This window comes from Rhinolophus sinicus, chromosome 3 (assembly GCF_057876585.1).
Source record: "Rhinolophus sinicus isolate RSI-liver-muscle chromosome 3, RSI-T2T, whole genome shotgun sequence".
Classification (NCBI taxonomy): Eukaryota; Metazoa; Chordata; class Mammalia; order Chiroptera; family Rhinolophidae; genus Rhinolophus; species Rhinolophus sinicus.
In genome coordinates, this window is record NC_142503.1 from 186840004 (window position 1) to 186855413 (window position 15410).

Here is a 15410-nt window from a genome sequence, read left to right on the forward strand (position 1 = left end):
GTTGAAGACTTATCAAGTAGGTTTAAAATACCAAGCACAACAAATTCATTGTCTCTTTCTTATATAGCACCTTAGGCATTTAGTTTAATCATTCATTCATTCATCCTTTCGTCAGTGAGTTAACAAATGAATTTATATTTTACAAATGAGGAAGCCAGGTCACAGGAAGATTAAGTAACTTCCTCAAGGTCACACAGCTAGGAAGTGGCAAATCTGAGATTTAAATCCAGGACCCAAATACAAAGATAGGCTGCATCCAGCAATAGAAAAGTTTAAATGGCATTATCCTCACAGGCAGGACAAATAAAATTTTGAGTAGGGCCATACAAAGATACTTCCAGGATGTTTATCCACAAGTAGTTCGGGGTGATTAGACAAGAGAGACAATGAGGTATGGGGCGAATGCATGTTAGCTTATTTATGGGGGAAGCAGTAAATATATGGACAGGGAGTTGTGAAGAAAGAATTGACGTCACTAATGACTCATTTGGGTGGTAGGTTAGGAGGACATAAGAGAAGTGGTAACTCCTTTACTGGGAGTGACTGAGAGGATGTCAGTGCCACTGGTTAAAATGGAGAAGTCAGAAGGGCCTGAGAAATTTGGTTTGAAGTTCCAGATGGATGTGTGGCTGTTAATACCCACAGTTATGGAAACACAGGACTGAATTTCTGATCAGATGTTGGCACTGGTTTGAAGGTTTGGGATCCAGCTTTGTAAGATTAAAGCAGCAGCATTTCATCACGTATGGAAGAGAAGGTGCATGAGGATAGAACTGTGAGGACTGTCCGTGGTTAGGGGTTGGGAAGAAAACAGATATGGTCAGAAAAGTAAGAGGAAGACTGGCAGGATATCAGAGAAACTGATGGAGGGGAGAGTTTAGGGAAAGGAAAAGGGGTCCAGAGTATCAGTCCTATAGAGAGGTCAGCATGAAGGAAGGTTGAAAGAGACCATTGAATTTTGGATTTTTGAAATCATAGTGTGGACTTTTTAGAGAGAAGTTTCAAAAATATTTCGGAATAGTGTAAGATGGATTATAAGGAGCCAGAGAGTAAGACATAGAAATAATGTCATTTACATGAATGCAAGGAGAGAGATGGAGTGGGAGCTTGGTAGACTCTGTGCTGCCAAAGAGGACCTGATCATCTTTGCTATCAGGGGAGACCAAGTTTGGGGTCACGTCCTTGACTTACACACATGCTGCACACCTTATCCACTCCAGGTGCTTCGTAGATGTTTGTTGAAGGACTAATTTAGTCTTATCACTCCACAAAGATAGATGTTGCCGCCATTTTATATATTAAAAACCATGGAATCAAATGGAAGCTATATGTCTCCTAGTTAACTTCATAAAGACAAGGTTAACTTCATAAAGAAGAAGTTTCAGCTGAAGGCCAGGCAGGGGTGAAGGTTCTGAGGATGCAGAGATAGAGGCTGAAGTGCTGAAGTGATTGTAGGATGAGATTGAAGGGAAGCGAAATGCGAAAGAGACCAACTGACAGCAAGTGGCCCAGGGTAGGCAGTAAACTGGCAGTTCCGACACATCAGGGCCGACTTGAATGGCCGTGAACTCATAGACCATTGTTGAGCCATTTTGTCAGCATTGTTTACAAGCCCCTTTGAACTTTAAATGACGCAGTGTGATCCTAATAAAGAGGTCTTGGAGCACAGCCAGGCTGCCAGGACTAAAATTATGCCCCACATCACCAGCTCCCCAAAGAGACGGCTGGCCTCTGGATAACAGAAGACAGCAGGCCGTCCTAGCCGCTGGTGAGTGGCAAGCTGCAGTGGATTAGTGGCCTGGGAAGAAAAGCCCTAAAAAACTTATCACCCCAAAGGAAGGAGCACAACCCCTGGAATCAGAACACTTGGACTTAAACCCCAGCTCTGCTACCCACTGCCTAGGTAAGCTTGAGCAAATCTGTGGAACTGCTTGAGCGTCAGTTTTGTCACTTAGAAAATGGGACCAATGATAAGACTTGCCTCGTTGAGATGTATAGGTGAATACTTTGTAAATTCTATGCAAATATTAGGTCTTTAATAATTACTGTTATTATTGGTAAAGCCACAGAGAGGTGGATGGCTAAAAAACAGAACCAGCAGAAGGATTGCCCTATATCCAGCATACAGTACTCAGAAATGGGAGATTTGTCCCTGAGTCCACCATGGAATGTTTTGAACACCAAGTTATACAAGTGTTTGCTCCTGGAGGTCAGGTAGAAGGGTTCATTGACTATGACAAACAACGCTTCTTGGTCAGTGTGGAGTAAAGGTCCTTTTCACAATAGACACTTTTTAAAAATAACATCTAAAATTTGTCATTACATACTTAGTTGATAGTAAAGGGTAGTGAAATGTGTTTTGTAGATATAAATGTATTTGTGTGTGTGTGTGTGTATTTTACATATATATAGTGTGTGTGTGTATATATGTATACATATACATATATATATTTAAAACACACATTATCCTGTAATTACGTATAAAAATGTCATGTATATGTATATACACGAAAATACATATATAACTACCTTGTTTCTACCTTGAGGGTTTATTTATTTATTTATTTTTGCTCCATCCTACCACAACTATCTTTTCCGGCGATGATGCATTTATTTCAGTTTCTCAGTGTTAGCTTCTTGCTGAAACAACCTATTCCCTGTGCTCCGATTTGGAGTTACTATTGCAGAATCATTCCTGCTCTGCTCCTGGCTCCTCTCCCTACCCAGCTTCTCCATTGGAAGGCGAGATGGCACTTCTGATGTCATTAAAGCACTCTGTAGCCTTGGAGGACAAATTGGAGAAATCAGGATTGATTACATCCTGTGCTCTCTTTGTCTTAGTCAGGGTTTGCTCAAAGCCAAGTTAGAGTTTCCAGAGCGAGAGTCGCTTAAAGGGGGCTCTACATTCAGTACAGAAAACAATGAATTGGCAAATGTTCTCTTATTATGAAGTACGAAATGGAAAAGGCAGGTGTAATTTGGTTTTGGGAACCTTTTTTCCCACTCCAGTGACCTATTTTCCTGGTAGCTGAATGAATCTGGCAATTTATTTATTAGGAACCAAGTTGCTAGAAGATCATAAGTGGGTGGTGTATCCTTTGATGCATGAGAATTCTGCGTGGGGACTCTTCATTCTTGTATAAAATAAAACTAATAACCATTTGGAAGACATATTGCAGAGAAAATCTGCCATCACCCCAGATTAATGATCATCTCTATTCTTGGGTTTATTTTGAGGGGTTGGGAGAGGTCTTGATGTAATTTTCTTCTTTATAACTCAAGTGCCACTTTCTTTTCAAATCTTTCAGATCTCTCCAAATATTCCTTCTTTTCTGCCTCGGTATAATTTTGTAGATACCTCTATTTATGACCTTCTGCCTTCAGTTGTTTATCTCCCCATCTTCCTTGTCTTCCTTTCTCCTAAGGAACATGAAGGCAAGGACTTGAACTGATGTATTTCTGAACTTCCTAAAATCAGTTGCTACGGAGCCCGTCACTTAGTAAGTGCTTACTTGGTAACTGCTTCAGTTGTTCAATGATATAAATGCCAGAGAACAGCAGGTAGAGGCCCCTTCCCTTGTGTCTACAGAGAAGAGGAAAGTTGAGGTTTGGGGCATTCATTGTTAAAGAAGGAAAAAACGACTTGTGTCATAATGGTTTCTAGGATGATGGAATTGACTGATAAGCTCAAAACAACATATAAAGAATGACCCTGTCTTAACTGTTCATTGATGAGTGACGCTCTCTGCTGAGGACAAGATAAGGACAGACAAATAACTTCTCAGTGAAGATGAAGGGGTTCCATCTTTATTTTTTCCTCTCTGTTCTTTTTTGTTGGATCTTAGTCTGTAACTGAGACCTGGGTTAAGCAAAGAGAAAACTTCACAGGTTAAAATTGTGTGGCTTTCTGGGTAATAAAATGAATGGCTTTTCATTCTATCTTGATGGCACCATTTTGACGTGCGAAAACGTACTGCGTTTGGTGAAGCCGGCATGTATTACTTTCTTTAATATATTTCTATGAACTCAAGAACTTCAAATGCTACCCTTTCTAAATTAATCCCACCTCATCTTATTAGTTTAAAAAAAACATTTCTTGTGGAGTTTTTTGTTGTTTGGGGGGCTGGGGTTGGGGTGGGTTGGAAAATTATCACTTATTTAAAATTGGAAAGGAGCTTAGGTATAATTGAATCCGTCTCCTTCCATAAAGAGGCGTGATATGATGCTCAGGTATGTTAAGTGATATGCCTGTATTAGTAGACCTTTCAGGAGTGAGATGTTTCCAAATTTTTACCCAGGTCCTCCTTTAATTATGCCTCGTTTTGTGTGTTTTCCACATGTTTATCTGTTGCCTGGTGATCTCTGATGTGGGTATTTTATTTACCCAACTAAATTGTAAATTTTTCAAGAACTCAGTTATATCTTTGACTTTTTTTGATCTCTCACAAAGAAGCCCAAGTCTTTGAACATTATTATTCACAGTAGGTCACATTTTAAGGATTAATGATGGCTGTGGGCAGCATTTGTTTGCACAAATTGCTGTGGGTGAAGAAGTTGAGAGATAGCTGAAAAACTGCACTAAAAAGGGAGAAAAAAACACACAACAAAAACATTAGAAGCAAGATAAAAAAGACAAAGGATTGTTTTTAAAACTGAGAAGACTTTTTTTTGTTGTTGTTCTTACTGTTTTTGAAATTGGACTAATGGTAGAGGGAATAACAGGGTGCAGATAAACTAAATTGCTCTAAATAGCTTCAGATCAGAGCAGTGCTAGAGAAATGTCTTCAAAGAGAGCTTAGAAAATGGGAAGAAATTAGTCTTTCCTGCTGTGTTTGCATGGAGTGATGGAATGTGGGGATTAGGAAAGAAAATGTGAAGACAAGACCCTGCAATGGCCTTCCCAGCCTCCTCTGCTGCCAGTGCTGGTTAGCAAAGACGTGGTTCTTTTACAGGGAGGGTTCAGAATCATCACAGGTCACAAAGAAGACACTACTAAGAATCCATATTTGGGGCTGAACTGTAGTGCACCTGATAAATAAATATTCAGATAGTCAGAAATGCCGGAGTCTAAAATACTTCAACTATATTTTTTCATCTTTTCCTTTAATATCATCCCAGGCATTTCCATGGGATTCTATTAAACCTACACATCTTTCCCTCCCTCCCTCCCTTTCTCTCCTCCCTTTTTTCTCTATCTCCTTCTCTCTTTCTCTCCCTTTTTCTGTATATCATCTCTATCTCTTTCTGTGTCTCTTTCTCTCTTGTCAAGAAAGAGTTTCCGGAGTCCAGTGTTTGGTTTTGCTCTCAGGTGCATTTTGCTTTTGAGAACTCAGAAATACGGAGTATTATTTATTTCGGTAATGGTAGCTCTCACGATTGGATGTGCGTATCACTTTAGCTTGGGTTTTGGCCTCAATAATAAGTTACAGGGTTTCCAGGTTTTAAGGCTGATACAACCGTGATACACGTTTGAAAATTTGCATTGTGTACACATTATCTAATATCAATCACACATAATTGGGAAGTTATTTCAGACAAATTAAGAAATCCTAAAAATATTTGATAATAACTTATACACACACACAATTTTAAGTGGATATGAATTTGCCAAGCTTTTGAATGTGCCCAGGTTTTCGTCTGCTTTGGGAACCAATGATTGAATTGATTTTCTTTTCTCCACCAAATTCTGATTCCCATTCACTTTCTTATGTTAGAATGAAAACATTTCAACACTTGGAGAGTAATTTGCATGTAGAGTCCTAATAGATTTTTAAGATGCTGTCCTATCCATTTCCCACCCAATTTGCCAGCAAATTTAACTGACTTGCCATCAATGTTTTTCTAAACCATTCAACTAGGTTTTCCATATGAATTACTCCCTTTTTGTACTCTAATTTTATTACTTGGCAAAATATTTGTTCTTATGATATAATTACAGTATAAAGGTATAACTGGCATAATATGGTTTGGAGCTTTGGGTAGGCATAGAATTCAACAGTCAAGAACATGTGTGAAGGTGCTAGAAGAAACCCTGAGTAGCTGCTAGAGCACAGTACTTTCTGATATATTGATCAGGTGGAGTATTGATAAGGACCTTACTGCTGCATATATATGCCAGCTGCTATATATATAAGCTGTGTAATCTTGAGAAAATGACTTAAACACTTTATGATTCAGTTTCTACAACACTAAAATGGTAATATAATAATGATAATAATAATAATACCTATCTCTTAAGGCTGCCATGAGAATGAAATGAGTTGGCAAATCTCAAACATGTGACATTGTGCGTTTCACAATGTCACACAGAACTCAGCACATGTTAGCTATTTTCCTCACTACTATGCTTGGTAGGCTATTGCAGTGTCTCTCAAACTTCTTTTCCTCATTGCCCCCTTCTAAAGAGGTTGTTTTTTATTACCCAAAGATCCCCTTCACTTATGACATTTTAATACCATAAATAGTACTGCGTATCTCTTTATGTACTGTGGCCACTTGGAGGGCTGTCAACTCTCATCATATCTAAGATGTTCTCCTCCTTTCCCCAAGTCCTGATTTTTATCCCCCTGGGGATGCTACGCCCTCACTGAGAATGCACAGTCTATTGTATTTCAGGTGGTAGTGTTCTCCCCAACCCAAGACATCAGGAGGCTATGTTAGCTAGAGTGGGCTTGACTCATTATAATATGGGTTGAGCAAGCTTTTACCTGGGAGTCTGCCCCCTTCTCCCATGGATGCTTCCCTCTGAGACAGATGCATAGATTTGGGAGTTACTGAAGTGGAGGACTCTGTAAAAAATTGAAGCACATCAGTGATTTTTAGAGTCTGAAAAGTTGTTCTTATTAATGCTTTTGTTCTTATTAATATTTTTCTTAATAACCACCTACCAGTTTTCATTTTTTGTTAGTGGATTGTCATTGAAAGTGTGAAGTCATTATTCATTGGCCTGAAAAGTAAGGGGTAGATGGATTCTTGAAACACTGGAGGTTTGACCACCTTACCTGGGGATGGAAGGTTTTCAGCCCCAAGAATAAGAAATACTTTTGGGAGGTCTGGAAGCTGAGCTTAGGTTCCAAGTAGGCATTCAGAAGGAAGTCTTTCCTTCAGTTTACAAACAAGTCTGCTTTGTAGTCCTGCTACGCGAGTTGGATGGAAGTGAGCTGCTTCTTAATCACTTTGTCTTACATTTAGTTGTGGCATATCTTTATTTTGCATTCTATGATGAACTACTGAAGTGAGTGTATTTCTGTAGTTTTAGAAGGACACCAGTCATATTGGATTAGGGCCTACCCTAATGACCTCATTTTAACTTGACAGTAGAGACCCCATCTTCACATAGGGTCACATTCTAAGGTACTGGGGACTAGGGTTTCAACAGATAAGTTTTGGGGGGCACAGTTCAGTCTATAAAAACCCACCACCTGTGATGTAGTGGGCATTCAACAATGAATGAATGAATGATTTTTTTTCTCTGTTTCTTAAATTAGCAATTCTACCAATACTTGTGTTATTAATAAGTTTCTTAAAATTTTTGTATTTCTTTCACCCTGAAGATATGCTTAGGAGATAAAATTTCATGGTGATGTTTCTATTTATTCAGTAACTCATCAGGTGAAGAGTCACTGCCATTAGCAGACCTGACAAGGCCCACCATAGCTCTAATGTTTCAAAAGTTTTAAATCTTATTAACAAATTATTTTAAAAGTGTGCACAGTTAGCCTATAACTGATCTGCTTTCCAGAATGTCCTGGAAGGCCAGGTAGCTTTGACTTTAGAGTTCTCCGACTCTACCAAGATCTGCGTGGAAAGTGGCAGTACAGAGAGAACTAGTTCCCAGCCTCTTCTCTTCCCACAGGGGTTCCTTCCTGAATCCTAAGTTTAGGGCCTTGCACCACACACACCTGATCTGCACTCTCCCGTCCCCAGATAAATGGGCCTAAAGGTGTCAGAACCACAGGAGGACAGACCCAGTGGAGAAGCCCACACAGGCCCTGGGAGAAGGGGCCATCCAGGCTTCGATAGTCATGCCCCTTGACCCTGTGCACACCTTGCCCTGAAGGGAGGGTGTGGGTTGCAGGTCTGAGGGTGGTACTGTGGTTGGTTTTAGCTCCTTCAGGAACTCCCATGAGTTTTGAGATTTTTTCCCCCCATTCTCTAACTTCCATGAAGAGTGAGCAAGAGAATCAGAGGGACAGAACATTGTGAGAAAACACTGGGGTCAGGGCTTAGCGACACCCAAAGGTAGCTAAGGGAGGCAGCTGTTTCACGTGGGAATTCACTTCATTAAGTCTTGACCCTAAATACCCACAGTTTCCATACCCCATGAGTTTCCCTAAAAGACCATTTCACTGCTTGTGAGGAGACTTTAGTCTTAAAGCATGTGAGCGGGTTTCAGACAGAAGCAGAGACTGCACGAGCTCCTGCACCCCTCGAGGGGGGCCCACCCTCACCTGCTACAGCCTGGACAGCAGCCCCCATCCCTGTGCTCAGGGGACACAGCACAGCCACTCATGAATGATGCAGACCCATCAATCCCTGGACTGCACTAGCAATGTTTTTGTCACTAGGGTCACTGAAAGCTGCTTTTTCAAATTATCTATGGTTGTTTGCCAGCCTGTGCTTATAGCTTCAGAAAAAAAAAAAAAAGAAAGAAAAAAGACAAAAGAAAAAGCCAATGCTTTTCTTCACCACATAGAATAATTTATAGGTAGAGTCCAATTTACTTGCTAGGGAACAGCAGGTGGTCTCCGCCTTTCCCAATGGAAGGGACATTATGCTAAGCAGGGTGGCAGGAGTCCATGCTCACAGAAGGGGTGAGACCCTTCTAATTAATTACATGGCTATCTTTACCTACCATGGGTATCTCACTTTGTCATCAAAGTTCTTGTTTACTAAAAACTGTGTTTCTTTCATTTGTTTATTATTCACACATCATCTATTTCTAAAGAGAATTTGCGACAGCTGGAAAAAAGTGTGTGTGTTGGGGGGTGCATTTGGGACGCTTTCTGAAACACGGCACTTGAAGAGAAAATTCTGACAGGAGTAGCTCAGACCTTGCTTTTCCTCCCAAGCTCCTTTTCTTGATAAAATGTCCTGTTCTCCGTCATCATTATTTTCTCTCCCCAAAATCTTCTTTCAACTTTCTGCTGTATGGATTCAGGTCATCCCTTTCGATCTTTACTTCCTCTCACCATACCCTCCTTGCGCTGGTCCATTGATCGTAGGCTTTCTGTTGCTCTAAGAATAAGAATGGCTTGCCAAAACCACAAGGCTTTGCTTGACCAGGCCCATCCGAAACCTTGGTTCTCCTCCACTCACCCCATTCCTCACAGAATGTCTCCAGCCACATTGGTCTTTCAGTTCTTGAAAGAAATCCGACTCTTCTTCCCTTGTACGTTTGTGTCTGCTATTACACAGCCTATTGTGTTAGCCTCTGTCCTCCCATGCAGTACCCTCCCTTGTCCTGGGTCCCCCATCCGTAATAATTCCTCATTCTATGGGAATCCCATTCTCCAAGATCCATGACCACCATATCCAAACCCATATCCACAGCCTCCCAATATTGTCCAGGACCCTTTGATAGGTCCTTCATAACATGACTCACAATCTTATTTTTTCCTAACTTCCAGTTTGTAGTTTTTATTTGATTGTTTTTTTTTCTGTCTTGGTTTTTAAACAAACTACCTTCCTAACTATAGAGACTTTGCCTTGTTCACCTTGCATCACAAGGGTCTTGCACTGTATCAGGCACACAGTAGGCATTCAGCCACACTGGCTTTTGGAAATGGTCTGAGACACTTCATGTGATTTAGAATGTCTGCCAAGAATATTGGCCTGTCTAGAGAGGGTAGCATTTTATCCACAGGGACTGGTTTATCATTATAAAATTTTAATTGTCAGGAAACTGGTAGAAAGGTGTTAGAGGAGACAGAGCCCCATTGGTAATCCACATCACATTAAGTGGCTGCCCAGTCATGTGTCTTCTTCCTTGCCCTGTTACTTGAGTGTTTTGAGAGCAGACCTGCCATTTCCACGTAGTATTTTAGAAGATGAACTTTGTTAGACACACCACGATTCTCCTGAGGACTGGGGTCCTTGCACTGCAGTTGATTGTGAGGGTGTAGCTAAGGAAGGATGAGTAATGTGATCTGGTTTCGAACATATGGTCCTCCACTTATCAATCTCAATATTTGAAATCTGCTTACCATCCCAAATCTCACATCACTCTCATATTTTAGTTTTTAAATTTTATTTGCAACTGAAGATTAGAACTGTTTTCTGGACAACCATCAAGTAACTGAGACAAAGATGAAAAATCAGTCAAAATTATCTTCTCATGTGACTCCTCTCTCTCCCTCTCTGTCCCTATCTCTCCCTCTCTCTCTCACGGGGGCCATTTTTTAGCTGTGTTGCCTCCCTCTGGTGGCAGCTATGTGCACGTTGGCCTGGGTGGAATGGACTGAGTAAGACTATAGTTTGCTTTCCTGGGGGTTACAATGCTTTTATCATTTCAGGCATCATTTTAGCTTCAAAACAAGCTGAGCACACTGTTAAATCATGATTTTGCAGACCCTTTGGTTTTGGACAGTTTCATTTTTTTGGATTTGAGATAGATTACAGAGGAGTATGGAGTATGCTGTAAATAAAAATATAAGCTAGTGCTTTGTCTTAGTAGTTTTAAGAAATTAAAGCAAACAACTTTAAGTTTTCTTGTATTGAAAATAACCTATGATTGTATGTTTTGCATTCCTAGAAGCAGGTTAACTGTTTTTAAATTGTTATAACTTCCCACCATTTTGAAATCTAGCTTACAAAATTTATTTGGCTTAAACGTTAAAGCCATGAAGATTTGTTCTCTGATGGGATTTTAAATTTCTTGCTCATGTAAGATTTCAATAAAACTCCAAAATCTATTCAAAACAAACAAACAAAAAAATAAGTTATGTCTCTTATTTTCTTTTTTTTTTCTTCTTCTTTTTTTTGCAAGAGCTCTTTTTTAGAAACAAAATACACTTAAGAAAGTATCTTCTTGTTTTTTGGTAAAGTTGGAAACCTGCAGTGTCCATAAATGAAAGCAGTGCCTGACTGTATATAAACCTCAGAAAGGATCTGCTTATATGTTTAAATTCCTCTGTGTTTGGGGAACATATCTCAAAATTTATTCAAATGAGAAAGGCCACCAGCATAGATTTTTTTTTTTTTTTTTTAAGGTAGCTTTTAAAATCTTTTGTATTTTTTACTATTTTCTTTTCAATTATCCCCTGTGTGCTCTTCGTAGCTACATTGGATATGATGCTGATGTTTGTCATCTGGGGTTTTATTTCATGTCTTGGAAATCACTTGATTTTTATCTTAACCCACATCTGATCATGTTTCAGGGTGGAGAAATGTCCTTGAGAGAAGGAGAGGGTCAAGGATAAGAAATGATCATCTTTATTCTGTTTCCTGTCCCTGCTCATCCCCTAAATCCAGAAATAGTCGCCTGAACATAGCCTGACACTTCAGCATGACAGGTATTTGGAAGACGAGAAGGTACATTGTAAAATCTATTTATTCAGTGAGGAATTTTTACACCATTTACATTCAGAACTCTCCCTATGATACCAAAATAGGCATAAGCAATGAATTTTTCATTTTTTAGACTCAAAACCAGATAACTCACCTGGTAATACACACTATGTAATTTCATTCTATGTGCTAATCAATATTGCTGACTGAAATCTGTATTCTCCTTGTGAAGGAGACATCCGATTTTCTGTTTCATTATGCATATTACATAGATGGTACAATATTTTGGTGGGAAAATGGGCCATGTTCATATTTGGGATTCAGTTTATTTTTTTCATAAGTGTTTTTATCTCTCTCAAAGATGTTGGCCTATTTTGTATTGATTCTAACTCGGTGGAATGGTAAAGTGGTGTGCAATTAAAGCACAGTTGAACTGTCACACTGAACTTATGGAAATATTTATAAGTCATCAGTGTTACAGGAGAAATATCTATATTTTTCTATGGTAGGTCATAAAGACTTACCTGCAGTCAGGTCATAAGCATCATGGAACTGAAGTATTAGGTATCTAGTGTGATCAGACTTGCCTTTCATCAGATGAAGTTGGTAACAGTGGGTCATACTGACCCTATTTCAGTAGTGCTGTCAGTCAATAAGAACACATAATTTGATGTTATTTTTGTAAAACAAGTCTAGTGCTGTCGTAAGTGCAATTATTTTCTAGCTGCATGTTCTATGCCCTTTTTTCTAAGGTCATCGAACTTCTTTGTGTTCGGGGACACTTCATTCATCTATCTATCCTCAATCTCTCTGGGTAGGATATTGTAGCTTAAACCCCTTAAAGCTGGTTCTGAAATATTATCTTGGTGATCCCTTGAGAGACCTCACATGGAAGATGTCGGAGCATTTTTTACAGATGGCCTCTTCAAACAAAGTCATCATGTGAAGGTCGTTCTTTGCTCCGTTCATTTATTCCACAAACACTTCTTGAATCTCTGCCACGTGCTTCTCTCATCTCTGAGGAAACATTAGTGAGCAAAAGCAGACTCATCTCTGGCTGCGTGCAGCTTACAGGGAGGCAGGACATGGGTTAGGAGCAAGGCTCTCCAACCATGCCCAAGTTCAAATCCCATGCCTGTCACTTATCTGCTGATTGGCCTTGGAGAAGCTCCTTTACCTGGAACACTCATTCCTTCTTTGGGGGTAATAACAGTATAAAATGCATTGTTTTATTAGGAGTCAATGCATGTAAAGTTCTTTAAAAGTATCTGAAATTATAAATGCTAAATTGTTAAGTCAGTGGTGCCCAAACTTTTTTCAACGTTTTTTACCAAGGGCCATATGCGGTAAAATACACAAACAGCCGGGCCACTCACTCGAGGTGAAGTACTTATTGCCTCACCTGGTTTATTTAAGTAAACTAAATATATTTTTGGAATTTGCTGCGGGCCAATTAACAATGTATTATTGACTGCAGTTGGCCCTCGGGCTGCAGTTTTGACACCCCTGTTGTAAGTGATCTTGAAATACTGAAGTAAGTCAAGATAAGCAATTAAAAAGACAGTGTAGGATGGAGATTTACATATATGATTCATTTGCATAGAGATGATAATTTAAGCTTAAGGCTTGAATTCCATAGCCTATAGAGGGCCAAGAATACCAGTCCCTAGACCTGAGCTTACTGGATTCACACTGAGTGGCTAGAATTAAAGAAGGAGAGCCTGAAGAATAGGAAATAGAAGAAGGAATTGGAAGAAAACCAGCAGACACTGGTGTCATGGTAACCATGGACTGAGAATGTTTCTAGAAGGGCATGCACAACAAGTCGAAATGATGCTGTGAGATCAAGTAGGAGGGAGACAGGCAGAGCCTTTTGGATTTCGCAACCTGGGGCTGACTGTTGACATCAGGGAGAGATGCTTGTGGGAAAGTCAGGCAGGAACCAGTGTGGAGTGAGATGATAAGAGATGAGTGGGAGGTGAGAGAACAGACATTTCTGATGGACTGTTCATTTTAGGAATTTGGCTAAAAGTCAGGAGAGAAATGTGACAACAGCTGCAGGGGGAGAGGATTTTGGTCAAGGTGATTTTTATTTTTTTAAAGGAAAAATACTGGAGAATGTTGAAAAGTTTGACAGTGAGAAGTTACATACACACAAAGGGAAGGAAAAGATAGGGACTTATGTTCTAGAGAGGCCTGTAGGGCAAGGGTTCCAAGGAAGAGATGATATGGTCAACCTTTAAGGAAAAGAAAGTAGGTAAAGTAGGTAAGGATGAAGGTGGACTCATATGCTTCGCAACAGAAAGATGTGGGAGATCCTGTCTCATGTCTTCTAGTTAACTGCTTATTCAAATCAGGTTTTCTGCTGAGAGTGAGGGGAAAAGGTCTGGAGATCTAACGAGAGTGAGGGTTGAAGCCATCTTTGAGGAGAATAGGGGAGGGATTTTTCCAGAGAAGTATAATAGGATTGCTAGATGGGGTGAGGTCTCACTTTAGATAGAGAATTTCTTGTTTAAGGTAGACCTAGTCTGTATTGTTAGATGACTTTCTCTAGTGGGAATCTGAAACTCAGGCAGGCACTGGGGAGATAGGGCTTGTGATTGGGTGAGCGGTTGGTTGGATGGGTGCAATGAAAGAACAGAAGGTCAGGGAATCTTGGGTGTTGGCAGAATTTTTGAAATGATAGATTGTAAAGTCTAAACTGAAAAGGAGAGGGAAGGGCACTGATTTTTTTAAACCAGGAAAACTGAGTTGCAATTCTATCTCTAGGATTTGCTACTATTTGAACTTGAGTAAGTCACACATTTCTCCAAGGTCATTTCCTCATTTGTAAATTAGCTATAATAAAATCTTATTCTTTATAGCTCTGTAAATATTTCACAATACTAGCATTGGCTAATGCTCAATAGATATTTGAATATTTATCTGCATCTGAACTCAAGTTGGAAATGTACAGGAGCCTAGGAATGAATAATGAGTATAATTATCTGCTTATTCCTTCTTTTGAGTTGTCAAAATTGTATCAACATTGTGCTCAAATCTCTTATTCTATCCCAGCATAGATTGCCTTCCAAAAAAGAAAGGGCAGGAAGAAGGGATGATGGGAATGGACTTATCTCTTCCCCCATTCCAGATGAATGCTGGAATGAGCACTGCAAGTTTGAATTATAGGGCAGAAGATGAAAGAAGAAACCTTTCAGGCTTTTTGGAGTTAAGTGCTCTTACGGGATTGCATGGATATTGTGTTTTGTAGAGAAAAGAAAGTTCTAGCAAGATTTTCCTTAAATTTACTGTTTGGTGGGTTACTGATTCCACTTTCTATGGATTTTTTTTTTCCCCCCATGAAATTCATGGAACTCATGATATCTATGGCACCTCATCCCAAATGATGAGTATACATATAGAGGTCGTGTGTTGGGCAGTTGGCAATTATTTTCACCTTCAATAGCTTTTCCCACAGCGGCCCCACATAAAGATCTTCCCAAGCTGTACAATGTGATGGCAACCAATCTGGGACTTTTTGACACTGCAGTAGGCAAGGAAACTTTGTTGTCTGTCTTTCTACCATCCGGTAAGGAGCTGTCAAATCTTTCAAACACCCTCAATTCTTGGCACCTCAATGCTGCTCATCAGCGGGGCAGCCACTTGGTTTTCTACTCCCGTTGAGCCTTGTCGTGACGTGAGGAGAGTGGATCGCAGGTCCCTGGCTAATCACCCTTCACGTATGCACCGGTCCAGCTTGGAAGTGTTACCTGCTTCAAGTACTAGGCTATTGCTAGTTTTGTAAATTGAAGCAGTAGGGGGAGCTTTCATTTTTTCAGAGAAGTTGGTGTTGGTTTTAATACCATTCATAAGAAAATCATACTCAAAGCGAGTATTTTCTTATGGAAAATGTACAATAC

At 39.8% G+C, this 15410-nt stretch overlaps 1 protein-coding gene across 4 annotated transcripts in view; it reads left to right on the forward strand.

Moving 5' to 3' along the window:
* The window catches only part of FLRT2 (fibronectin leucine rich transmembrane protein 2), a 100704-nt gene that overhangs the window by 62407 nt on the left and 22887 nt on the right, over positions 1–15410 (forward strand). The window contains exon 1 of one of the 4 annotated variants that reach the window (XM_088797439.1): positions 11393–11513. The exons of the other annotated variants lie outside the window; for them this stretch is intronic. The gene's annotated coding sequence lies outside the window, so the exon portion shown is untranslated. Of the gene's footprint in view, positions 1–11392; positions 11514–15410 lie in introns of those variants that run through there. 4 annotated transcript variants of the gene reach the window in all.